The sequence below is a fragment of the Passer domesticus genome, chromosome W (assembly GCF_036417665.1).
Source record: "Passer domesticus isolate bPasDom1 chromosome W, bPasDom1.hap1, whole genome shotgun sequence".
Taxonomy (NCBI): Eukaryota; Metazoa; Chordata; class Aves; order Passeriformes; family Passeridae; genus Passer; species Passer domesticus.
This window is the reverse complement of record NC_087511.1, coordinates 25,305,236-25,330,287: the sequence shown is the minus strand read 5'-3', so window position 1 is coordinate 25,330,287 and position 25,052 is coordinate 25,305,236.

Here is a 25,052-nt window from a genome sequence, read left to right as displayed (position 1 = left end):
TCTGTCCCAGCCCACCATGGAAAACCTTGCTCGTCCTGTTAGTTTCTGAGATGCCGAGAAGTCGGGAATTTAGAACACAAGTCCGGAGACGTATACTGTGCTGGCACAGTTTCTCCTTGCTAGACAGAGTGGAAAAGCATTTTGCTGAGATGCAGAAGACAAGAAATGCAGAATACGGAGATACGGAGCTGTCCGAAGTTAAGTGCCGCTGCCAGGAGTCTTTGGGCAGAAAGAGAGCCCCGGAGCGCACAGAGACCGGCACAGTGCTCTCTGCGCGAATAGCCGCTTGATCGCATCCGAGAGACGGAGAGCGCGGTACCTTCTAGGATGCGAAGAGTGAAGCCGCACAACACCCGGACTGTGTCCGCAGCTTTCTAACTGCTAGAAGTTCATGGCTTACCACTCGCCTGCCTCATGTATTGGCATTAGCATTCGAATGCAAGGTATTCTTGGACAACTTTGCTGTGCTTGTTGCTAGTTCTGTTCCAGCCCACCTTGCTCTTCCCTTTAGTTTCTGAGATGCCGAGAAGTCGGGAATTTAGAACACAAGTCCGGGGAGGTATACTGTGCTGGCACAGTTTCTCCTTGCTAGACAGAGTGGAAAAGCATTTTGCTGAGCTGCAGGAGACAAGAAATGCAGAATACGACGATACGGAGCTGTCCGAAGTTAAGTGCCGCTGCCAGGCGTCTTTGGGCAGAAAGAGAGCTCCGGAGCGCACAGTGACCGGCACAGTGCTCTCTGCGTGAATAGCCGCTTGATCGCATCCGAGAGACAGAGAGCGCGGTACCTTCTAGGATGCGAAGAGTGAAGCCGCACAACACCCGGACTGTGTCCGCAGCTTTCTAACTGCTAGATGTTCATGGCTTACCACTCGCCTGCCTCTTCAATTGGCATTAGCATTCGAATGCAAGGTATTCTTGGACGACTTTGCTGTGCTTGCTGCTAGTTCTGTCCCAGCCCACCATGGAAAACCTTGCCCGTCCTGTTAGTTTCTGAGATGCCGAGAAGTCGGGAATTTAGAACACAAGTCCGGAGACGTATACTGTGCTGGCACAGTTTCTCCTTGCTAGACAGAGTGGAAAAGCATTTTGCTGAGATGCAGAAGACAAGAAATGCAGAATACGGAGATACGGAGCTGTCCGAAGTTAAGTGCCGCTGCCAGGCGTCTTAGGGCAGAAAGAGAGCCCCGGAGCGCACAGAGACCGGCACAGTGCTCTCTGCGCGAATAGCCGCTTGATCGCATCCGAGAGACGGAGAGCGCGGTACCTTCTAGGATGCGAAGAGTGAAGCCGCACAACACCCGGACTGTGTCCGCAGCTTTCTAACTGCTAGATGTTCATAGCTTACCACTCGCCTGCCTCTTCAATTGGCATTAGCATTCGAATGCAAGGTATTCTTGGACGACTTTGCTGTGCTTGCTGCTAGTTCTGTCCCAGCCCACCATGGAAAACCTTGCTCGTCCTGTTAGTTTCTGAGATGCCGAGAAGCCGGGAATTTAGAACACAAGTCCGGAGACGTATACTGTGCTGGCACAGTTTCTCCTTGCTAGACAGAGTGGAAAAGCATTTTGCTGAGATGCAGAAGACAAGAAATGCAGAATACGGAGATACGGAGCTGTCCGAAATTAAGTGCCGCTGCCAGGCGTCTTTGGGCAGAAAGAGAGCCCCGGAGCGCACAGAGACCGGCACAGTGCTCTCTGCGCGAATAGCCGCTTGATCGCATCCGAGAGACGGAGAGCGCGGTACCTTCTAGGATGCGAAGAGTGAAGCTGCACAACACCCGGACTGTGTCCGCAGCTTTCTAACTGCTAGAAGTTCATGGCTTACCACTCGCCTGCCTCATGTATTGGCATTAGCATTCGAATGCAAGGTATTCTTGGACAACTTTGCTGTGCTTGTTGCTAGTTCTGTTCCAGCCCACCATGGATAACCTTGCTCTTCCCGTTAGTTTCTGAGATGCCGAGAAGTCGGGAATTTAGAACAAAAGTCCGGGGAGGTATACTGTGCTGGCACAGTTTCTCCTTGCTAGACAGAGTGGAAAAGCATTTTGCTGAGCTGCAGAAGACAAGAAATGCAGAATACGGAGATACGGAGCTGTCCGAAGTTAAGTGCTGCTGCCAGGCGTCTTTGGGCAGAAAGAGAGCCCCGGAGGGCACAGAGACCGGCACAGTGCTCTCTGCGCGAATAGCCGCTTGATCGCATCCGAGAGACGGAGAGCGCGGTACCTTCTAGGATGCGAAGAGTGACGCCGCACAACACCCGGACTGTGTCCTCAGCTTTCTAACTGCTAGCTGTTCATGGCTTACCACTCGCCTGCCTCATGTATTGGCATTAGCATTCGAATGCAAAGTATTCTTGGACGACTTTGCTGTGCTTGTTGCTAGTTCTGTCCCAGCCCACCATGGATAACCTTGCTCTTCCCGTTAGTTTCTGAGATGCCAAGAAGTTGGGAATTTAGAACACAAGTCCGGAGACGTATACTGTGCTGGCACAGTTTCTCCTTGCTAGACAGAGTGGAAAAGCATTTTGCTGAGATGCAGAAGACAAGAAATGCAGAATAGGGAGATACGGAGCTGTCCGAAGTTAAGTGCCGCTGCCAGGCGTCTTTGGGCAGAAAGAGAGATCCGGAGCGCACAGAGACCGGCACAGTGCTCTCTGCGCGAATAGCCGCTTGATCGCATCCGAGAGACGGAGAGCGCGGTACCTTCTAGGATGCGAAGAGTGAAGCCGCACAACACCCGGACTGTGTCCTCAGCTTTCTAACTGCTAGAAGTTCATGGCTTACCACTCGCCTGCCTCTTCAATTGGCATTAGCATTCGAATGCAAGGTATTCTTCGACAACTTTGTTGTGCTTGCTGCTAGTTCTGCCCCAGCCCACCATGGATAACCTTGCTCTTCCCGTTAGTTTCTGAGATGCCGAGAAGTCGGGAATTTAGAACACAAGTCCGGAGACGTATACTGTGCTGGCACCGTTTCTCCTTGCTAGACAGAGAGGAAAAGAATTTTGCTGAGATGCAGAAGACAAGAAATGCAGAATAGGGTGATACGGAGCTGTCCGAAGTTAAGTGCCGCTGCCAGGCGTCTTTGGGCAGAAAGAGGGCTCTGGAGCGCACAGAGACCGGCACAGTGCTCTCTGCGCGAATAGCCGCTTGATCGCATCCGAGAAACGGAGAGCGCGGTACCTTCTAGGATGCGAAGAGTGAAGCCGCACAACACCCGGACTGTGTCCGCAGCTTTCTAACTGCTAGATGTTCATGGCTTACCACTCGCCTGCCTCATGTATTGGCATTAGCATTCGAATGCAAGGTATTCTTGGACAACTTTGCTGTGCTTGTTGCTAGTTCTGTCCCAGCCCACCATGGAAAACCTTGCTCTTCCTGTTAGTTTCTGAGATGCCGAGAAGTCGGGAATTTAGAACACATGTCCGGCGACGTATACTGTGCTGGCACATTTTCTCCTTGCTAGACAGAGTGGAAAAGCATTTTGCTGAGATGCAGAAGACAAGAAATGCAGAATACGGAGATACGGAGCTGTCCGAAGTTAAGTGCCACTGCCAGGCGTCTTTGGGCAGAAAGAGAGCTCCGGAGCGCACAGTGACCGGCACAGTGCTCTCTGCGCGAATAGCCGCTTGATCGCATCCGAGAAACGGAGAGCGTGGTACCTTCTAGGATGCGAAGAGTGACGCCGCACAACACCCGGACTGTGTCCTCAGCTTTCTAACTGCTAGCTGTTCATGGCTTACCACTCGCCTGCCTCATGTATTGGCATTAGCATTCGAATGCAAAGTATTCTTGGACGACTTTGCTGTGCTTGTTGCTAGTTCTGTCCCAGCCCACCATGGATAACCTTGCTCTTCCCGTTAGTTTCTGAGATGCCAAGAAGTTGGGAATTTAGAACACAAGTCCGGAGACGTATACTGTGCTGGCCCAGTTTCTCCTTGCTAGACAGAGTGGAAAAGCATTTTGCTGAGATGCAGAAGACAAGAAATGCAGAATAGGGAGATACGGAGCTGTCCGAAGTTAAGTGCCGCTGCCAGGCGTCTTTGGGCAGAAAGAGAGATCCGGAGCGCACAGAGACCGGCACAGTGCTCTCTGCGCGAATAGCCGCTTGATCGCATCCGAGAGACGGAGAGCGCGGTACCTTCTAGGATGCGAAGAGTGAAGCCGCACAACACCCGGACTGTGTCCTCAGCTTTCTAACTGCTAGAAGTTCATGGCTTACCACTCGCCTGCCTCTTCAATTGGCATTAGCATTCGAATGCAAGGTATTCTTCGACAACTTTGTTGTGCTTGCTGCTAGTTCTGCCCCAGCCCACCATGGATAACCTTGCTCTTCCCGTTAGTTTCTGAGATGCCGAGAAGTCGGGAATTTAGAACACAAGTCCGGAGACGTATACTGTGCTGGCACCGTTTCTCCTTGCTAGACAGAGAGGAAAAGAATTTTGCTGAGATGCAGAAGACAAGAAATGCAGAATAGGGTGATACGGAGCTGTCCGAAGTTAAGTGCCGCTGCCAGGCGTCTTTGGGCAGAAAGAGGGCTCTGGAGCGCACAGAGACCGGCACAGTGCTCTCTGCGCGAATAGCCGCTTGATCGCATCCGAGAAACGGAGAGCGCGGTACCTTCTAGGATGCGAAGAGTGAAGCCGCACAACACCCGGACTGTGTCCGCAGCTTTCTAACTGCTAGATGTTCATGGCTTACCACTCGCCTGCCTCATGTATTGGCATTAGCATTCGAATGCAAGGTATTCTTGGACAACTTTGCTGTGCTTGTTGCTAGTTCTGTCCCAGCCCACCATGGAAAACCTTGCTCTTCCTGTTAGTTTCTGAGATGCCGAGAAGTCGGGAATTTAGAACACATGTCCGGCGACGTATACTGTGCTGGCACATTTTCTCCTTGCTAGACAGAGTGGAAAAGCATTTTGCTGAGATGCAGAAGACAAGAAATGCAGAATACGGAGATACGGAGCTGTCCGAAGTTAAGTGCCACTGCCAGGCGTCTTTGGGCAGAAAGAGAGCTCCGGAGCGCACAGTGACCGGCACAGTGCTCTCTGCGCGAATAGCCGCTTGATCGCATCCGAGAAACGGAGAGCGTGGTACCTTCTAGGATGCGACGAGTGAAGCCGCACAACACCCGGACTGTGTGCGCAGCTTTCTAACTGCTAGATGTTCATGGCTTACCACTCGCCTGCCTCCTGTATTGGCATTAGCATTCGAATGCAAAGTATTCTTGGACGACTTTGCTGTGCTTGTTGCTAGTTCTGTCCCAGCCCACCATGGATAACCTTGCTCTTCCCATTAGTTTCTGAGATGCCAAGAAGTTGGGAATTTAGAACACAAGTCCGGAGACGTATACTGTGCTGGCACAGTTTCTCCTTGCTAGACAGAGTGGAAAAGCATTTTGCTGAGATGCAGAAGACAAGAAATGCAGAATAGGGAGATACGGAGCTGTCCGAAGTTAAGTGCCGCTGCCAGGCGTCTTTGGGCAGAAAGTGAGCTCCGGAGATCACAGAGACCGGCACAGTGCTCTCTGCGCGAATAGCCGCTTGATCGCATCCGAGAGACGGAGAGCGCGGTACCTTCTAGGATGCGAAGAGTGACGCCGCACAACACCCGGACTGTGTCCGCAGCTTTCTAACTGCTAGATGTTCATGGCTTACCACTCGCCTGCCTCATGTATTGGCATTAGCATTCGAATGCAAAGTATTCTTGGACGACTTTGCTGTGCTTGTTGCTAGTTCTGCCCCAGCCCACCATGGATAACCTTGCTCTTCCCGTTAGTTTCTGAGATGCCAAGAAGTCGAGAATTTAGAACACAAGTCCGGGGAGGTATACTGTGCTGGCACAGTTTCTCCTTGGTAGACAGAGTGGAAAAGCATTTTGCTGAGCTGCAGAAGACAAGAAATGCAGAATACGGAGATACGGAGCTGTCCGAAGTTAAGTGCCGCTGCCAGGCGTCTTTCGGCAGAAAGAGAGCCCCGGAGCGCACAGAGACCGGCACAGTGCTCTCTGCGCGAATAGCCGCTTGATCGCATCCGAGAAACGGAGAGCGCGGTACCTTCTAGGATGCGAAGAGTGAAGCCGCACAACACCCGGACTGTGTCCGCAGCTTTCTAACTGCTAGATGTTCATGGCTTACCACTCGCCTGCCTCATGTATTGGCATTAGCATTCGAATGCAAGGTATTCTTGGACAACTTTGCTGTGCTTGTTGCTAGTTCTGTCCCAGCCCACCATGGAAAACCTTGCTCTTCCTGTTAGTTTCTGAGATGCCGAGAAGTCGGGAATTTAGAACACATGTCCGGCGACGTATACTGTGCTGGCACATTTTCTCCTTGCTAGACAGAGTGGAAAAGCATTTTGCTGAGATGCAGAAGACAAGAAATGCAGAATACGGAGATACGGAGCTGTCCGAAGTTAAGTGCCACTGCCAGGCGTCTTTGGGCAGAAAGAGAGCTCCGGAGCGCACAGTGACCGGCACAGTGCTCTCTGCGCGAATAGCCGCTTGATCGCATCCGAGAAACGGAGAGCGTGGTACCTTCTAGGATGCGACGAGTGAAGCCGCACAACACCCGGACTGTGTGCGCAGCTTTCTAACTGCTAGATGTTCATGGCTTACCACTCGCCTGCCTCCTGTATTGGCATTAGCATTCGAATGCAAAGTATTCTTGGACGACTTTGCTGTGCTTGTTGCTAGTTCTGTCCCAGCCCACCATGGATAACCTTGCTCTTCCCATTAGTTTCTGAGATGCCAAGAAGTTGGGAATTTAGAACACAAGTCCGGAGACGTATACTGTGCTGGCACAGTTTCTCCTTGCTAGACAGAGTGGAAAAGCATTTTGCTGAGATGCAGAAGACAAGAAATGCAGAATAGGGAGATACGGAGCTGTCCGAAGTTAAGTGCCGCTGCCAGGCGTCTTTGGGCAGAAAGTGAGCTCCGGAGATCACAGAGACCGGCACAGTGCTCTCTGCGCGAATAGCCGCTTGATCGCATCCGAGAGACGGAGAGCGCGGTACCTTCTAGGATGCGAAGAGTGACGCCGCACAACACCCGGACTGTGTCCGCAGCTTTCTAACTGCTAGATGTTCATGGCTTACCACTCGCCTGCCTCATGTATTGGCATTAGCATTCGAATGCAAAGTATTCTTGGACGACTTTGCTGTGCTTGTTGCTAGTTCTGCCCCAGCCCACCATGGATAACCTTGCTCTTCCCGTTAGTTTCTGAGATGCCAAGAAGTCGAGAATTTAGAACACAAGTCCGGGGAGGTATACTGTGCTGGCACAGTTTCTCCTTGGTAGACAGAGTGGAAAAGCATTTTGCTGAGCTGCAGAAGACAAGAAATGCAGAATACGGAGATACGGAGCTGTCCGAAGTTAAGTGCCGCTGCCAGGCGTCTTTCGGCAGAAAGAGAGCCCCGGAGCGCACAGAGACCGGCACAGTGCTCTCTGCGCGAATAGCCGCTTGATCGCATCCGAGAGACGGAGAGCGCGGTACCTTCTAGGATGCGAAGAGTGAAGCCGCACAACACCCGGACTGTGTCCGCAGCTTTCTAACTGCTTGATGTTCATGGCTTACCACTCGCCTGCCTCATGTATTGGCATTAGCATTCGAATGCAAGGTATTCTTGGACAACTTTGCTGTGCTTGTTGCTAGTTCTGTCCCAGCCCACCATGGATAACCTTGCTCTTCCCATTAGTTTCTGAGATGCCAAGAAGTTGGGAATTTAGAACACAAGTCCGGAGACGTATACTGTGCTGGCACAGTTTCTCCTTGCTAGACAGAGTGGAAAAGCATTTTGCTGAGATGCAGAAGACAAGAAATGCAGAATAGGGAGATACGGAGCTGTCCGAAGTTAAGTGCCGCTGCCAGGCGTCTTTGGGCAGAAAGTGAGCTCTGGAGATCACAGAGACCGGCACAGTGCTCTCTGCGCGAATAGCCGCTTGATCGCATCCGAGAGACGGAGAGCGCGGTACCTTCTAGGATGCGAAGAGTGACGCCGCACAACACCCGGACTGTGTCCGCAGCTTTCTAACTGCTAGATGTTCATGGCTTACCACTCGCCTGCCTCATGTATTGGCATTAGCATTCGAATGCAAAGTATTCTTGGACGACTTTGCTGAGCTTGTTGCTAGTTCTGCCCCAGCCCACCATGGATAACCTTGCTCTTCCCGTTAGTTTCTGAGATGCCAAGACGTCGATAATTTAGAACACCAGTCCGGGCAGGTATACTGTGCTGGCACAGTTTCTCCTTGCTAGACAGAGTGGAAAAGCATTTTGCTGAGATGCAGAAGACAAGAAATGCAGAATACGGAGATACGGAGCTGTCCGAAGTTAAGTGCCGCGGCCAGGTGTCTTTCGGCAGAAAGAGAGCCCCGGAGCGCACAGAGACCGGCACAGTGCTCTCTGCGCGAATAGCCGCTTGATCGCATCCGAGAGACGGAGAGCGCGGTACCTTCTAGGATGCGAAGAGTGAAGCCGCACAACACCCGGACTGTGTCCGCAGCTTTCTAACTGCTTGATGTTCATGGCTTACCACTCACCTGCCTCATGTATTGGCATTAGCATTCGAATGCAAGGTATTCTTGGACAACTTTGCTGTGCTTGTTGCTAGTTCTGTCCCAGCCCACCATGGATAACCTTGCTCTTCCCATTAGTTTCTGAGATGCCAAGAAGTTGGGAATTTAGAACACAAGTCCGGAGACGTATACTGTGCTGGCACAGTTTCTCCTTGCTAGACAGAGTGGAAAAGCATTTTGCTGAGATGCAGAAGACAAGAAATGCAGAATACGGAGATACGGAGCTGTCCGAAGTTAAGTGCCGCTGCCAGGCGTCTTTGGGCAGAAAGTGAGCTCCGGAGATCACAGAGACCGGCACAGTGCTCTCTGCGCGAATAGCCGCTTGATCGCATCCGAGAGACGGAGAGCGCGGTACCTTCTAGGATGCGAAGAGTGACGCCGCACAACACCTGGACTGTGTCCGCAGCTTTCTAACTGCTAGAAGTTCATGGCTTAACACTCACCTGCCTCATGTATTGGCATTAGCATTCGAATGCAAAGTATTCTTGGACGACTTTGCTGTGCTTGTTGCTAGTTCTGCCCCAGCCCACCATGGATAACCTTGTTCTTCCCGTTAGTTTCTGAGATGCCAAGAAGTCGATAATTTAGAACACAAGTCCGGGGAGGTATACTGTGCTGGCACAGTTTCTCCTTGGTAGACAGAGTGGAAAAGCATTTTGCTGAGCTGCAGAAGACAAGAAATGCAGAATACGGAGATACGGAGCTGTCCGAAGTTAAGTGCCGCTGCCAGCCGTCTTTGGGCAGAAAGAGAGCCCCGGAGCGCACAGAGACCGGCACAGTGCTCTCTGCGCGAATAGCCGCTTGATCGCATCCGAGAGACGGAGAGCGCGGTACCTTCTAGGATGCGAAGAGTGAAGCCGCACAACACCCGGACTGTGTCCGCAGCTTTCTAACTGCTTGATGTTCATGGCTTACCACTCGCCTGCCTCATGTATTGGCATTAGCATTCGAATGCAAGGTATTCTTGGACAACTTTGCTGTGCTTGTTGCTAGTTCTGTCCCAGCCCACCATGGATAACCTTGCTCTTCCCATTAGTTTCTGAGATGCCAAGAAGTTGGGAATTTAGAACACAAGTCCGGAGACGTATACTGTGCTGGCACAGTTTCTCCTTGCTAGACAGAGTGGAAAAGCATTTTGCTGAGATGCAGAAGACAAGAAATGCAGAATACGGAGATACGGAGCTGTCCGAAGTTAAGTGCCGCTGCCAGGCGTCTTTGGGCAGAAAGTGAGCTCCGGAGATCACAGAGACCGGCACAGTGCTCTCTGCGCGAATAGCCGCTTGATCGCATCCGAGAGACGGAGAGCGCGGTACCTTCTAGGATGCGAAGAGTGACGCCGCACAACACCCGGACTGTGTCCGCAGCTTTCTAACTGCTAGAAGTTCATGGCTTACCACTCGCCTGCCTCATGTATTGGCATTAGCATTCGAATGCAAAGTATTCTTGGACGACTTTGCTGAGCTTGTTGCTAGTTCTGCCCCAGCCCACCATGGATAACCTTGCTCTTCCCGTTAGTTTCTGAGATGCCAAGAAGTCGATAATTTAGAACACAAGTCCGGGGAGGTATACTGTGCTGGCACAGTTTCTCCTTGCTAGACAGGGTGGAAAAGCATTTTGCTGAGATGCAGAAGACAAGAAATGCAGAATACGGAGATACGGAGCTGTCCGAAGTTAAGTGCCGCTGCCAGGCGTCTTTGGGCAGAAAGAGAGCCCCGGAGCGCACAGAGACCGGCACAGTGCTCTCTGCGCGAATAGCCGCTTGATCGCATCCGAGAGTCGGAGAGCGCGGTACCTTCTAGGATGCGAAGAGTGAAGCCGCACAACACCCGGACTGTGTCCGCAGCTTTCTAACTGCTAGAAGTTCATGGCTTACCACTCGCCTGCCTCATGTATTGGCATTAGCATACGAATGCAAGGTGTTCTTGGACAACTTTGCTGTGCTTGTTGCTAGTTCTGTTCCAGCCCACCATGGAAAACCTTGCTCTGCCCGTTAGTTTCTGAGATGCCGAGAAGGCGGGAATTTAGAACAAAAGTCCGGGGAGGTATACTGTGCTGGCACAGTTTCTCCTTGCTAGACAGAGTGGAAAAGCATTTTGCTGAGATGCAGAAGACAAGAAATGCAGAATACGGAGATACGGAGCTGTCCGAAGTTAAGTGCCGCTGCCAGGCGTCTTTGGGCAGAAAGTGAGCTCCGGAGATCACAGAGACCGGCACAGTGCTCTCTGCGCGAATAGCCGCTTGATCGCATCCGAGAGACGGAGAGCGCGGTACCTTCTAGGATGCGAAGAGTGACGCCGCACAACACCTGGACTGTGTCCGCAGCTCTCTAACTGCTAGAAGTTCATGGCTTAACACTCACCTGCCTCATGTATTGGCATTAGCATTCGAATGCAAAGTATTCTTGGACGACTTTGCTGTGCTTGTTGCTAGTTCTGCCGCAGCCCACCATGGATAACCTTGCTCTTCCCGTTAGTTTCTTAGATGCCAAGAAGTCGATAATTTAGAACACAAGTCCGGGGAGGTATACTGTGCTGGCACATTTTCTCCTTGGTAGACAGAGTGGAAAAGCATTTTGCTGAGCTGCAGAAGACAAGAAATGCAGAATACGGAGATACGGAGCTGTCCGAAGTTAAGTGCCGCTGCCAGGCGTCTTTGGGCAGAAAGAGAGCCCCGGAGCGCACAGAGACCGGCACAGTGCTCTCTGCGCGAATAGCCGCTTGATCGCATCCGAGAGACGGAGAGCGCGGTACCTTCTAGGATGCGAAGAGTGACGCCGCACAACACCCGGACTGTGTCCGCAGCTTTCTAACTGCTAGAAGTACATGGCTTACCACTCGCCTGCCTCATGTATTGGCATTAGCATTCGAATGCAAAGTATTCTTGGACGACTTTGCTGAGCTTGTTGCTAGTTCTGCCCCAGCCCACCATGGAAAACCTTGCTCGTCCTGTTAGTTTCTGTGATGCCGAGAAGTCGGGAATATAGAACACATGTCCGGAGACGTATACTGTGCTGGCGCCGTTTCTCCTTGCTAGACAGAGTGGAAAAGCATTTTGCTGAGATGCAGAAGACAAGAAATGCAGAATAGGGAGATACGGAGCTGTCCGAAGTTAAGTGCCGCTGCCAGGCGTCTTTGGGCAGAAAGAGAGCTCCGGAGCGCACAGAGACCGGCACAGTGCTCTCTGCGCGAATAGCCGCTTGATCGCATCCAAGAGACGGAGAGCGCGGTACCTTCTAGGATGCGAAGAGTGACGCCGCACAACACCCGGACTGTGTCCGCAGCTTTCTAACTGCTAGATGTTCATGGCTTACCACTCGCCTGCCTCATGTATTGGCATTAGCATTCGAATGCAAGGTATTCTTGGACAACTTTGCTGTGCTTGTTGCTAGTTCTGTCCCAGCCCACCATGGATAACCTTGCTCTTCCCGTTAGTTTCTGAGATGCCGAGAAGTCGAGAATTTAGAACACAAGTCCGGAGACGTATACTGTGCTGGCACAGTTTCTCCTTGCTAGACAGAGTGGAAAAGCATTTTGCTGAGCTGCAGAAGACAAGAAATGCAGAATACGGAGATACTGAGCTGTCCGAAGTTAAGTGCCGCCGCCAGGCGTCTTTGGGCAGAAAGAGAGCCCCGGAGCGCACAGAGACCGGCACAGTGCTCTCTGCGCGAATAGCCGCTTGATCGCATCCGAGAGACGGAGAGCGCGGTACCTTCTAGGATGCGAAGAGTGACGCCGCACAACACCCGGACTGTGTCCGCAGCTGTCTAACTGCTAGATGTTCATGACTTAACACTCGCCTGCCTCATGTATTGGCATTAGCATTCGAATGCAAGGTATTCTTGGACGACTTTGCTGTGCTTGTTGCTAGTTCTGTCCCAGGCCACCATGGAAAACCTTGCTCGTCCTGTTAGTTTCTGTGATGCCGAGAAGTCGGGAATTTAGAACACATGTCCGGAGACGTATACTGTGCTGGCGCCGTTTCTCCTTGCTAGACAGAGTGGAAAAGCATTTTGCTGAGATGCAGAAGACAAGAAATGCAGAATAGGGAGATACGGAGCTGTCCGAAGTTAAGTGCCGCTGCCAGGCGTCTTTGGGCAGAAAGAGAGCTCCGGAGCGCACAGAGACCGGCACAGTGCTCTCTGCGCGAATAGCCGCTTGATCGCATCCAAGAGACGGAGAGCGCGGTACCTTCTAGGATGCGAAGAGTGACGCCGCACAACACCCGGACTGTGTCCGCAGCTTTCTAACTGCTAGATGTTCATGGCTTACCACTCGCCTGCCTCATGTATTGGCATTAGCATTCGAATGCAAGGTATTCTTGGACAACTTTGCTGTGCTTGTTGCTAGTTCTGTCCCAGCCCACCATGGATAACCTTGCTCTTCCCGTTAGTTTCTGAGATGCCGAGAAGTCGGGAATTTAGAACACAAGTCCGGAGACGTATACTGTGCTGGCACAGTTTCTCCTTGCTAGACAGAGTGGAAAAGCATTTTGCTGAGATGCAGAAGACAAGAAATGCAGAATACGGAGATACGGAGCTGTCCGAAGTTAAGTGCCGCTGCCAGGCGTCTTTGGGCAGAAAGAGAGCCCCGGAGCGCACAGAGACCGGCACAGTGCTCTCTGCGCGAATAGCCGCTTGATCGCATCCGAGAGTCGGAGAGCGCGGTACCTTCTAGGATGCGAAGAGTGAAGCCGCACAACACCCGGACTGTGTCCGCAGCTTTCTAACTGCTAGAAGTTCATGGCTTAGCACTCGCCTGCCTCATGTATTGGCATTAGCATTCGAATGCAAGGTGTTCTTGGACAACTTTGCTGTGCTTGTTGCTAGTTCTGTTCCAGCCCACCATGGAAAACCTTGCTCTTCCCGTTAGTTTCTGAGATGCCGAGAAGGCGGGAATTTAGAACAAAAGTCCGGGGAGGTATACTGTGCTGGCACAGTTTCTCCTTGCTAGACAGAGTGGAAAAGCATTTTGCTGAGATGCAGAAGACAAGAAATGCAGAATACGGAGATACGGAGCTGTCCGAAGTTAAGTGCCGCTGCCAGGCGTCTTTGGGCAGAAAGAGAGCTCCGGAGCGCACAGATACCGGCACAGTGCTCTCTGCGCGAATAGCCGCTTGATCGCATCCAAGAGACGGAGAGCGCGGTACCTTCTAGGATGCGAAGAGTGACGCCGCACAACACCCGGACTGTGTCCGCAGCTTTCTAACTGCTAGATGTTCATGGCTTACCACTCGCCTGCCTCATGTATTGGCATTAGCATTCGAATGCAAGGTATTCTTGGACAACTTTGCTGTGCTTGTTGCTAGTTCTGTCCCAGCCCACCATGGATAACCTTGCTCTTCCCGTTAGTTTCTGAGATGCCGAGAAGTCGGGAATTTAGAACACAAGTCCGGAGACGTATACTGTGCTGGCACAGTTTCTCCTTGCTAGACAGAGTGGAAAAGCATTTTGCTGAGCTGCAGAAGACAAGAAATGCAGAATACGGAGATACTGAGCTGTCCGAAGTTAAGTGCCGCCGCCAGGCGTCTTTGGGCAGAAAGAGAGCCCCGGAGCGCACAGAGACCGGCACAGTGCTCTCTGCGCGAATAGCCGCTTGATCGCATCCGAGAGACGGAGAGCGCGGTACCTACTAGGATGCGAAGAGTGACACCGCACAACACCCGGACTGTGTCCGCAGCTGTCTAACTGCTAGATGTTCATGACTTAACACTCGCCTGCCTCATGTATTGGCATTAGCATTCGAATGCAAGGTATTCTTGGACAACTTTGCTGTGCTTGTTGCTAGTTCTGCCCCAGCCCACCATGGAAAACCTTGCTCTCCCGTTAGTTTCTGAGATGCCGAGAAGTCGGGAATTTAGAACACAAGTCCGGAGACGTATACTGTGCTGGCACAGTTTCTCCTTGCTAGACAGGGTGGAAAAGCATTTTGCTGAGCTGCAGAAGACAAGAAATGCAGAATACGGAGATACGGAGCTGTCCGAAGTTAAGTGCCGCTGCCAGGGGTCTTTGGGCAGAAAGAGAGCTCCGGAGCGCACAGAGACCGGCACAGTGCTCTCTGCGCGAATAGCCGCTTGATCGCATCCGAGAGTCGGAGAGCGCGGTACCTTCTAGGATGCGAAGAGTGAAGCCGCACAACACCCGGACTGTGTCCGCAGCTTTCTAACTGCTAGAAGTTCATGGCTTACCACTCGCCTGCCTCATGTATTGGCATTAGCATTCGAATGCAAGGTGTTCTTGGACAACTTTGCTGTGCTTGTTGCTAGTTCTGTTCCAGCCCACCATGGAAAACCTTGCTCTTCCCGTTAGTTTCTGAGATGCCGAGAAGGCGGGAATTTAGAACACAAGTCCGGAGACGTATACTGTGCTGGCACATTTTCTCCTTGCTAGACAGAGTGGAAAAGCATTTTGCTGAGATGCAGAAGACAAGAAATGCAGAATAGGGAGATACGGAGCTGTCCGAAGTTAAGTGCCGCTGCCAGGCGTCTTTGGGCAGAAAGAGAGCTCCGGAGCGCACAGAGACCGGCACAGTGCTCTCTGCGCGAATAGCCGCCTGATCGCATCCGAGAGACGGAGAGGGCGGTGCCTTCTAGGATGCGAAGAGTGAAGCCGCACAACACCCGGACTGTGTCCGCAGCTTTCTAACTGCTAGAAGTTCATGGCTTACCACTCGCCTGCCTCATGTATTGGCATTAGCATTCGAATGCAAGGTATTCTTGGACAACTTTGCTGTGCTTGTTGCTAGTTCTGTCCCAGCCCACCATGGATAACCTTGCTCTTCCCGTTAGTTTCTGAGATGCCGAGAAGTCGGGAATTTAGAACACAAGTCCGGGGAGGTATACTGTGCTGGCACAGTTTCTCCTTGCTAGACAGAGTGGAAAAGCATTTTGCTGAGATGCAGAAGACAAGAAATGCAGAATAGGGAGATACGGAGCTGTCCGAAGTTAAGTGCCGCTGCCAGGCGTCTTTGGGCAGAAAGAGAGCCCCGGAGCGCACAGAGACCGGAACAGTGCTCTCTGCGCGAATAGCTGCTTGATCGCATCCGAGAGACGGAGAGCGCGGTACCTTCTAGGATGCGAAGAGTGAAGCCGCACAACACCCGGACTGTGTCCACAGCTTTCTAACTGCTAGATGTTCATGGCTTACCACTCGCCTGCCTCATGTATTGGCATTAGCATTCGAATGCAAGGTATTCTTGGACAACTTTGCTGTGCTTGTTGCTAGTTCTGTCCCAGCCCACAATGGATAACCTTGCTCTTCCCGTTAGTTTCTCAGATGCCGAGAAGTCGGGAATTTAGAACACAAGTCCGGAGACGTATACTGTGCTGGCACAGTTTCTCCTTGCTAGACAGAGTGGAAAAGCATTTTGCTGAGATGCAGAAGACAAGAAATGCAGAATAGGGAGATACGGAGCTGTCCGAAGTTAAGTGCCGCTGCCAGGCGTCTTTGGGCAGAAAGGGAGCCCCGGAGCGCACAGATACCGGCACAGTGCTCTCTGCGTTAATAGCCGCTTGATCGCATCCGAGAGTCGGAGAGCGCGGTACCTTCTAGGATGCGAAGAGTGAAGCCGCACAACACCCGGACTGTGTCCGCAGCTTTCAAACTGCTAGAAGTTCATGGCTTACCACTCGCCTGCCTCATGTATTGGCATTAGCATTCGAATGCAAGGTATTCTTGGACAACTTTGCTTTGCTTTTTGCTAGTTCTGTTCCAGCCCACCATGGAAAACCTTGCTCTTCCCGTTAGTTTCTGAGATGCCGAGAAGTCGGGAATTTAGAACACAAGTCCGGGGAGGTATACTGTGCTGGCACATTTTCTCCTTGCTAGACAGAGTGGAAAAGCATTTTGCTGAGATGCAGAAGACAAGAAATGCAGAATACGGAGATACGGAGCTGTCCGAAGTTAAGTGCCGCTGCCAGGCGTCTTTGGGCAGAAAGAGAGCTCCGGAGCGCACAGAGACTGGCACAGTGCTCTCTGCGCGAATAGCCGCTTGATCGCATCCGAGAAACGGAGAGCGCGGTACCTTCTAGGATGCGAAGAGTGAAGCCGCACAACACCCGGACTGTGTCCGCAGCTTTCTAACTTCTCGATGTTCATGGCTTACCACTCGCCTGCCTCATGTATTGGCATTAGCATTCGAATGCAAGGTATAATTGGACAACTTTGCTGTGCTTGTTGCTAGTTCTGTCCCAGCCCACCATGGAAAACCTTGCTCTTCCCGTTAGTTTCTGAGATGCCGAGATGTCGGGAATTTAGAACACAAGTCCGGGGAGGTATACTGTGCCGGCACAGTTTCTCCTTACTAGACAGAGTGGAAAAGCATTTTGCTGAGATGCAGAAGACAAGAAATGCAGAATAGGGAGATACGGAGCTGTCCGAAGTTAAGTGCCGCTGCCAGGCGTCTTTGGGCAGAAAGAGAGCTCCGGAGCGCACAGAGACCGGCACAGTGCTCTCTGCGCGAATAGCCGCTTGATCGCATCCGAGAGACGGAGAGCGCGGTACCTACTAGGATGCGAAGAGTGACACCGCACAACACCCGGACTGTGTCCGCAGCTTTCTAACTGCTAGAAGTTCATGGCTTACCACTCGCCTGCCTCATGTATTGGCATTAGCATTCGAATGCAAGGTATTCTTGGACAACTTTGCTGTGCTTGTTGCTAGTTCTGCCCCAGCCCACCATGGAAAACCTTGCTCTCCCGTTAGTTTCTGAGATGCCGAGAAGTCGGGAATTTAGAACACAAGTCCGGAGACGTATACTGTGCTGGCACAGTTTCTCCTTGCTAGACAGGGTGGAAAAGCATTTTGCTGAGCTGCAGAAGACAAGAAATGCAGAATACGGAGATACGGAGCTGTCCGAAGTTAAGTGCCGCTGCCAGGGGTCTTTGGGCAGAAAGAGAGCTCCGGAGCGCACAGAGACCGGCACAGTGCTCTCTGCGCGAATAGCCGCTTGATCGCATCCGAGAGTCGGAGAGCGCGGTACCTTCTAGGATGCGAAGAGTGAAGCCGCACAACACCCGGACTGTGTCCGCAGCTTTCTAACTGCTAGAAGTTCATGGCTTACCACTCGCCTGCCTCATGTATTGGCATTAGCATTCGAATGCAAGGTGTTCTTGGACAACTTTGCTGTGCTTGTTGCTAGTTCTGTTCCAGCCCACCATGGAAAACCTTGCTCTTCCCGTTAGTTTCTGAGATGCCGAGAAGGCGGGAATTTAGAACACAAGTCCGGAGACGTATACTGTGCTGGCACAGTTTCTCCTTGCTAGACAGAGTGGAAAAGCATTTTGCTGAGATGCAGAAGACAAGAAATGCAGAATAGGGAGATACGGAGCTGTCCGAAGTTAAGTGCCGCTGCCAGGCGTCTTTGGGCAGAAAGAGAGCTCCGGAGCGCACAGAGACCGGCACAGTGCTCTCTGCGCGAATAGCCGCCTGATCGCATCCGAGAGACGGAGAGGGCGGTGCCTTCTAGGATGCGAAGAGTGAAGCCGCACAACACCCGGACTGTGTCCGCAGCTTTCTAACTGCTAGAAGTTCATGGCTTACCACTCGCCTGCCTCATGTATTGGCATTAGCATTCGAATGCAAGGTATTCTTGGACAACTTTGCTGTGCTTGTTGCTAGTTCTGTCCCAGCCCACCATGGATAACCTTGCTCTTCCCGTTAGTTTCTGAGATGCCGAGAAGTCGGGAATTTAGAACACAAGTCCGGGGAGGTATACTGTGCTGGCACAGTTTCTCCTTGCTAGACAGAGTGGAAAAGCATTTTGCTGAGATGCAGAAGACAAGAAATGCAGAATAGGGAGATACGGAGCTGTCCGAAGTTAAGTGCCGCTGCCAGGCGTCTTTGGGCAGAAAGAGAGCCCCGGAGCGCACAGAGACCGGAACAGTGCTCTCTGCGCGAATAGCTGCTTGATCGCATCCGAGAGACGGAGAGCGCGGTACCTTCTAGGATGCGAAGAGTGAAGCCGCACAACACCCGGACTGTGTCCGCAGCTTTCTAACTGCTAGATGTTCATGGCTTACCACTCGCCTGCCTCATGTATTGGCATTAGCATTCGAATGCAAGGTATTCTTGGACAACTTTGCTGTGCTTGTTGCTAGTTCTGTCCCAGCCCACAATGGATAACCTTGCTCTTCCCGTTAGTTTCTCAGATGCCGAGAAGTCGGGAATTTAGAACACAAGTCCGGAGACGTATACTGTGCTGGCACAGTTTCTCCTTGCTAGACAGAGTGGAAAAGCATTTTGCTGAGATGCAGAAGACAAGAAATGCAGAATAGGGAGATACGGAGCTGTCCGAAGTTAAGTGCCGCTGCCAGGCGTCTTTGGGCAGAAAGGGAGCCCCGGAGCGCACAGATACCGGCACAGTGCTCTCTGCGTTAATAGCCGCTTGATCGCATCCGAGAGTCGGAGAGCGCGGTACCTTCTAGGATGCGAAGAGTGAAGCCGCACAACACCCGGACTGTGTCCGCAGCTTTCTAACTGCTAGAAGTTCATGGCTTACCACTCGCCTGCCTCATGTATTGGCATTAGCATTCGAATGCAAGGTATTCTTGGACAACTTTGCTTTGCTTTTTGCTAGTTCTGTTCCAGCCCACCATGGAAAACCTTGCTCTTCCCGTTAGTTTCTGAGATGCCGAGAAGTCGGGAATTTAGAACACAAGTCCGGGGAGGTATACTGTGCTGGCACATTTTCTCCTTGCTAGACAGAGTGGAAAAGCATTTTGCTGAGATGCAGAAGACAAGAAATGCAGAATACGGAGATACGGAGCTGTCCGAAGTTAAGTGCCGCTGCCAGGCGTCTTTGGGCAGAAAGAGAGCTCCGGAGCGCACAGAGACCGGCACAGTGCTCTCTGCGCGAATAGCCGCTTGATCGCATCCGAGAAACAGAGAGCGCGGTACCTTCTAGGATGCGATGAGTGAAGCCGCACAACACCCGGACTGTGTCCGCAGCTTTCTAACTGCTAGAAGTTCATGGCTTACCACTCGCCTGCCTCATGTATTGGCATTAGCATTCGAATGCAAGGTGTTCTTGGACAACTTTGCTGTGCTTGTTGCTAGTTCTGTTCCAGCCCACCATGGATAACCTTGCTCTTCCCGTTAGTTTCTGAGATGCCGAGAAGGCGGGAATTTAGAACAAAAGTCCGGGGAGGTATACTGTGCTGGCACAGTTTCTCCTTGCTAGACAGGGTGGAAAAGCATTTTGCTGAGATGCAGAAGACAAGAAATGCAGAATACGGAGATACGGAGCTGTCCGAAGTTAAGTGCCGCTGCCAGGCGTCTTTGGGCAGAAAGAGAGCTCTGGAGCGCGCAGAGACCGGCACAGTGCTCTCTGCGCGAATAGCCGCTTGATCGCATCCGAGAGACGGAGAGCGCGGTACCTTCTAGAATGCGAAGAGTGACGCCGCACAACACCCGGACTGTGTCCGCAGCTTTCTAACTGCTAGATGTTCATGACTTACCACTCGCCTGCCTCATGTATTGGCATTAGCATTCGAATGCAAGGTATTCTTGGACGACTTTGCTGTGCTTGTTGCTAGTTCTGTTCCAGCCCACCATGGAAAACCTTGTCCGTCCTGTTAGTTTCTGAGATGCCGAGAAGTCGGGAATTTAGAACACAAGTCCGGAGACGTATACTGTGCTGGCACAGTTTCTCCTTGCTAGACAGAGTGGAAAAGCATTTTGCTGAGATGCAGAAGACAAGAAATGCAGAATAGGGAGATACGGAGCTGTCCGAAGTTAAGTGCCGCTGCCAGGCGTCTTTGGGCAGAAAGAGAGCTCCGGAGCGCACAGAGACCGGCACAGTGCTCTCTGCGCGAATAGCCGCCTGATCGCATCCGAGAGACGGAGAGGGCGGTGCCTTCTAGGATGCGAAGAGTGAAGCTGCACAACACCCGGACTGTGTCCGCAGCTTTCTAACTGCTAGAAGTTCATGGCTTACCACTCGCCTGCCTCATGTATTGGCATTAGCATTCGAATGCAAGGTATTCTTGGACAACTTTGCTGTGCTTGTTGCTCGTTCTGTTCCAGCCCACCATGGATAACCTTGCTCGTCCCGTTAGTTTCTGAGATGCCTAGAAGTCGGGAATTTAGAACACCACTCCGGAGACGTATACTGTGCTGGCACAGTTTCTCCTTGCTAGACAGAGTGGAAAAGCATTTTGCTGAGATGCAGAAGACAAGAAATGCAGAATAGGGAGATACGGAGCTGTCTGAAATTAAGTGCCGCTGCCAGGCGTCTTTGGGCAGAAAGAGAGCTCCGGAGCGCACAGAGACCGGCACAGTGCTCTCTGCGCGAATAGCCGCTTGATCGCATCCGAGAGACGGAGAGCGCGGTACCTTCTAGGACGCGAAGAGTGACGCCGCACAACACCCGGACTGTGTCCGCAGCTTTCTAACTGCTAGAAGTTCATGGCTTACCACTCGCCTGCCTCATGTATTGGCATTAGCATTCGAATGCAAAGTATTCTTGGACGACTTTGCTGTGCTTGTTGCTAGTTCTGCCCCAGCCCACCATGGATAACATTGCTCTTCCCGTTAGTTTCTGAGATGCCAAGAAGTCGATAATTTAGAACACAAGTCCGGGGAGGTATACTGTGCTGGCACAGTTTCTCCTTGCTAGACAGAGTGGAAAAGAATTTTGCTGCGCTGCAGAAGACAAGAAATGCAGAATACGGAGATACGGAGCTGTCCGAAGTTAAGTGCCGCTGCCAGGCGTCTTTGGGCAGAAAGAGAGCCCCGGAGCGCACAGAGACCGGCACAGTGCTCTCTGCGCGAATAGCCGCTTGATCGCATCCGAGAGACGGAGAGCGCGGTACCTTCTAGGATGCGAAGAGTGACGCCGCACAACACCCGGACTGTGTCCGCAGCTGTCTAACTGCTAGATGTTCATGACTTAACACTCGCCTGCCTCATGTATTGGCATTAGCATTCGAATGCAAGGTATTCTTGGACGACTTTGCTGTGCTTGTTGCTAGTTCTGTCCCAGCCCACCATGGAAAACCTTGTCCGTCCTGTTAGTTTCTGAGATGCCGAGAAGTCGGGAATTTAGATCACAAGTCCGGAGACGTATACTGTGCTGGCACAGTTTCTCCTTGCTAGACAGAGTGGAAAAGCATTTTGCTGAGATGCAGAAGACAAGAAATGCAGAATAGGGAGATACGGAGCTGTCCGAAGTTAAGTGCCGCTGCCAGGCGTCTTTGGGCAGAAAGAGAGCTCCGGAGCGCACAGAGACCGGCACAGTGCTCTCTGCGCGAATAGCCGCCTGATCGCATCCGAGAGACGGAGAGGGCGGTGCCTTCTAGGATGCGAAGAGTGAAGCCGCACAACACCCGGACTGTGTCCGCAGCTTTCTAACTGCTAGAAGTTCATGGCTTACCACTCGCCTGCCTCATGTATTGGCATTAGCATTCGAATGCAAGGTATTCTTGGACAACTTTGCTGTGCTTGTTGCTAGTTCTGTTCCAGCCCACCATGGATAACCTTGCTCTTCCCGTTAGTTTCTGAGATGCCGAGAAGGCGGGAATTTAGAACAAAAGTCCGGGGAGGTATACTGTGCTGGCACAGTTTCTCCTTGCTAGACAGAGTGGAAAAGCATTTTGCTGAGATGCAGAAGACAAGAAATGCAGAATAGGGAGATACGGAGCTGTCCGAATTTAAGTGCCGCTGCCAGGCGTCTTTGGGCAGAAAGAGAGCTCCGGAGCGCACAGAGACCGGAACAGTGCTCTCTGCGCGAATAGCTGCTTGATCGCATCCGAGAGACGGAGAGCGCGGTACCTTCTAGGATGCGAAGAGTGACGCCGCACAACACCCGGACTGTGTCCGCAGCTTTCTAACTGCTAGAAGTTCATGGCTTACCACTCGCCTGCCTCATGTATTGGCATTAGCATTCGAATGCAAAGTATTCTTGGACGACTTTGCTGTGCTTGTTGCTAGTTCTGCCCCAGCCCACCATGGATAACCTTGATCTTCCCGTTAGTTTCTGAGATGCCGAGAAGTCGGGAATTTAGAACACAAGTCCGGGGAGGTATACTGTGCTGGCACAGTTTCTCCTTGCTAGACAGAGTGGAAAAGCATTTTGCTGAGATGCAGAAGACAAGAAATGCAGAATAGGGAGATACGGAGCTGTCCGAAGTTAAGTGCCGCTGCCAGGCGTCTTTGGGCAGAAAGAGAGCTCCGGAGCGCACAGAGACCGGCACAGTGCTCTCTGCGCGAATAGCCGCCTGATCGCATCCGAGAGACGGAGAGGGCGGTGCCCTCTAGGATGCGAAGAGTGAAGCCGCACAACACCCGGACTGTGTCCGCAGCTTTCTAACTGCTAGAAGTTCATGGCTTACCACTCGCCTGCCTCATGTATTGGCATTAGCATTCGAATGCAAGGTATTCTTGGACAACTTTGCTGTGCTTGTTGCTAGTTCTGTTCCAGCCCACCATGGATAACCTTGCTCTTCCCGTTAGTTTCTGAGATGCCGAGAAGGCGGGAATTTAGAACAAAAGTCCGGGGAGGTATACTGTGCTGGCACAGTTTCTCCTTGCTAGACAGAGTGGAAAAGCATTTTGCTGAGATGCAGAAGACAAGAAATGCAGAATAGGGAGATACGGAGCTGTCCGAAGTTAAGTGCCGCTGCCAGGCGTCTTTGGGCAGAAAGAGAGCTCCGGAGCGCACAGAGACCGGCACAGTGCTCTCTGCGCGAATAGCTGCTTGATCGCATCCGAGAGACGGAGAGCGCGGTACCTTCTAGGATGCGAAGAGTGACGCCGCACAACACCCGGACTGTGTCCGCAGCTTTCTAACTGCTAGAAGTTCATGGCTTACCACTCGCCTGCCTCATGTATTGGCATTAGCATTCGAATGCAAAGTATTCTTGGACGACTTTGCTGTGCTTGTTGCTAGTTCTGCCCCAGCCCACCATGGATAACCTTGATCTTCCCGTTAGTTTCTGAGATGCCGAGAAGTCGGGAATTTAGAACACAAGTCCGGGGAGGTATACTGTGCTGGCACAGTTTCTCCTTGCTAGACAGAGTGGAAAAGCATTTTGCTGAGATGCAGAAGACAAGAAATGCAGAATAGGGACATACGGAGCTGTCCGAAGTTAAGTGCCGCTGCCAGGCGTCTTTGGGCAGAAAGAGAGCTCCGGAGCGCACAGAGACCGGCACAGTGCTCTCTGCGCGAATAGCCGCCTGATCGCATCCGAGAGACGGAGAGGGCGGTGCCTTCTAGGATGCGAAGAGTGAAGCCGCACAACACCCGGACTGTGTCCGCAGCTTTCTAACTGCTAGAAGTTCATGGCTTACCACTCGCCTGCCTCATGTATTGGCATTAGCATTCGAATGCAAGGTATTCTTGGACAACTTTGCTGTGCTTGTTGCTCGTTCTGTTCCAGCCCACCATGGATAACCTTGCTCGTCCCGTTAGTTTCTGAGATGCCTAGAAGTCGGGAATTTAGAACACCACTCCGGAGACGTATACTGTGCTGGCACAGTTTCTCCTTGCTACACAGAGTGGAAAAGCATTTTGCTGAGATGCAGAAGACAAGAAATGCAGAATAGGGAGATACGGAGCTGTCTGAAATTAAGTGCCGCTGCCAGGCGTCTTTGGGCAGAAAGAGAGCTCCGGAGCGCACAGAGACCGGCACAGTGCTCTCTGCGCGAATAGCCGCTTGATCGCATCCGAGAGACGGAGAGCGCGGTACCTTCTAGGACGCGAAGAGTGACGCCGCACAACACCCGGACTGTGTCCGCAGCTTTCTAACTGCTAGAAGTTCATGGCTTACCACTCGCCTGCCTCATGTATTGGCATTAGCATTCGAATGCAAAGTATTCTTGGACGACTTTGCTGTGCTTGTTGCTAGTTCTGCCCCAGCCCACCATGGATAACATTGCTCTTCCCGTTAGTTTCTGAGATGCCAAGAAGTCGATAATTTAGAACACAAGTCCGGGGAGGTATACTGTGCTGGCACAGTTTCTCCTTGCTAGACAGAGTGGAAAAGAATTTTGCTGCGCTGCAGAAGACAAGAAATGCAGAATACGGAGATACGGAGCTGTCCGAAGTTAAGTGCCGCTGCCAGGCGTCTTTGGGCAGAAAGAGAGCCCCGGAGCGCACAGAGACCGGCACAGTGCTCTCTGCGCGAATAGCCGCTTGATCGCATCCGAGAGACGGAGAGCGCGGTACCTTCTAGGATGCGAAGAGTGAAGCCGCACAACCCCCGGACTGTGTCCGCAGCTGTCTAACTGCTAGATGTTCATGACTTAACACTCGCCTGCCTCATGTATTGGCATTAGCATTCGAATGCAAGGTATTCTTGGACGACTTTGCTGTGCTTGTTGCTAGTTCTGTCCCAGCCCACCATGGAAAACCTTGCTCGTCCTGTTAGTTTCTGAGATGCTGAGAAGTCGGGAATTTAGAACACAAGTCCGGAGACGTATACTGTGCTGGCACAGTTTCTCCTTGCTAGACAGAGTGGAAAAGCATTTTGCTGAGATGCAGA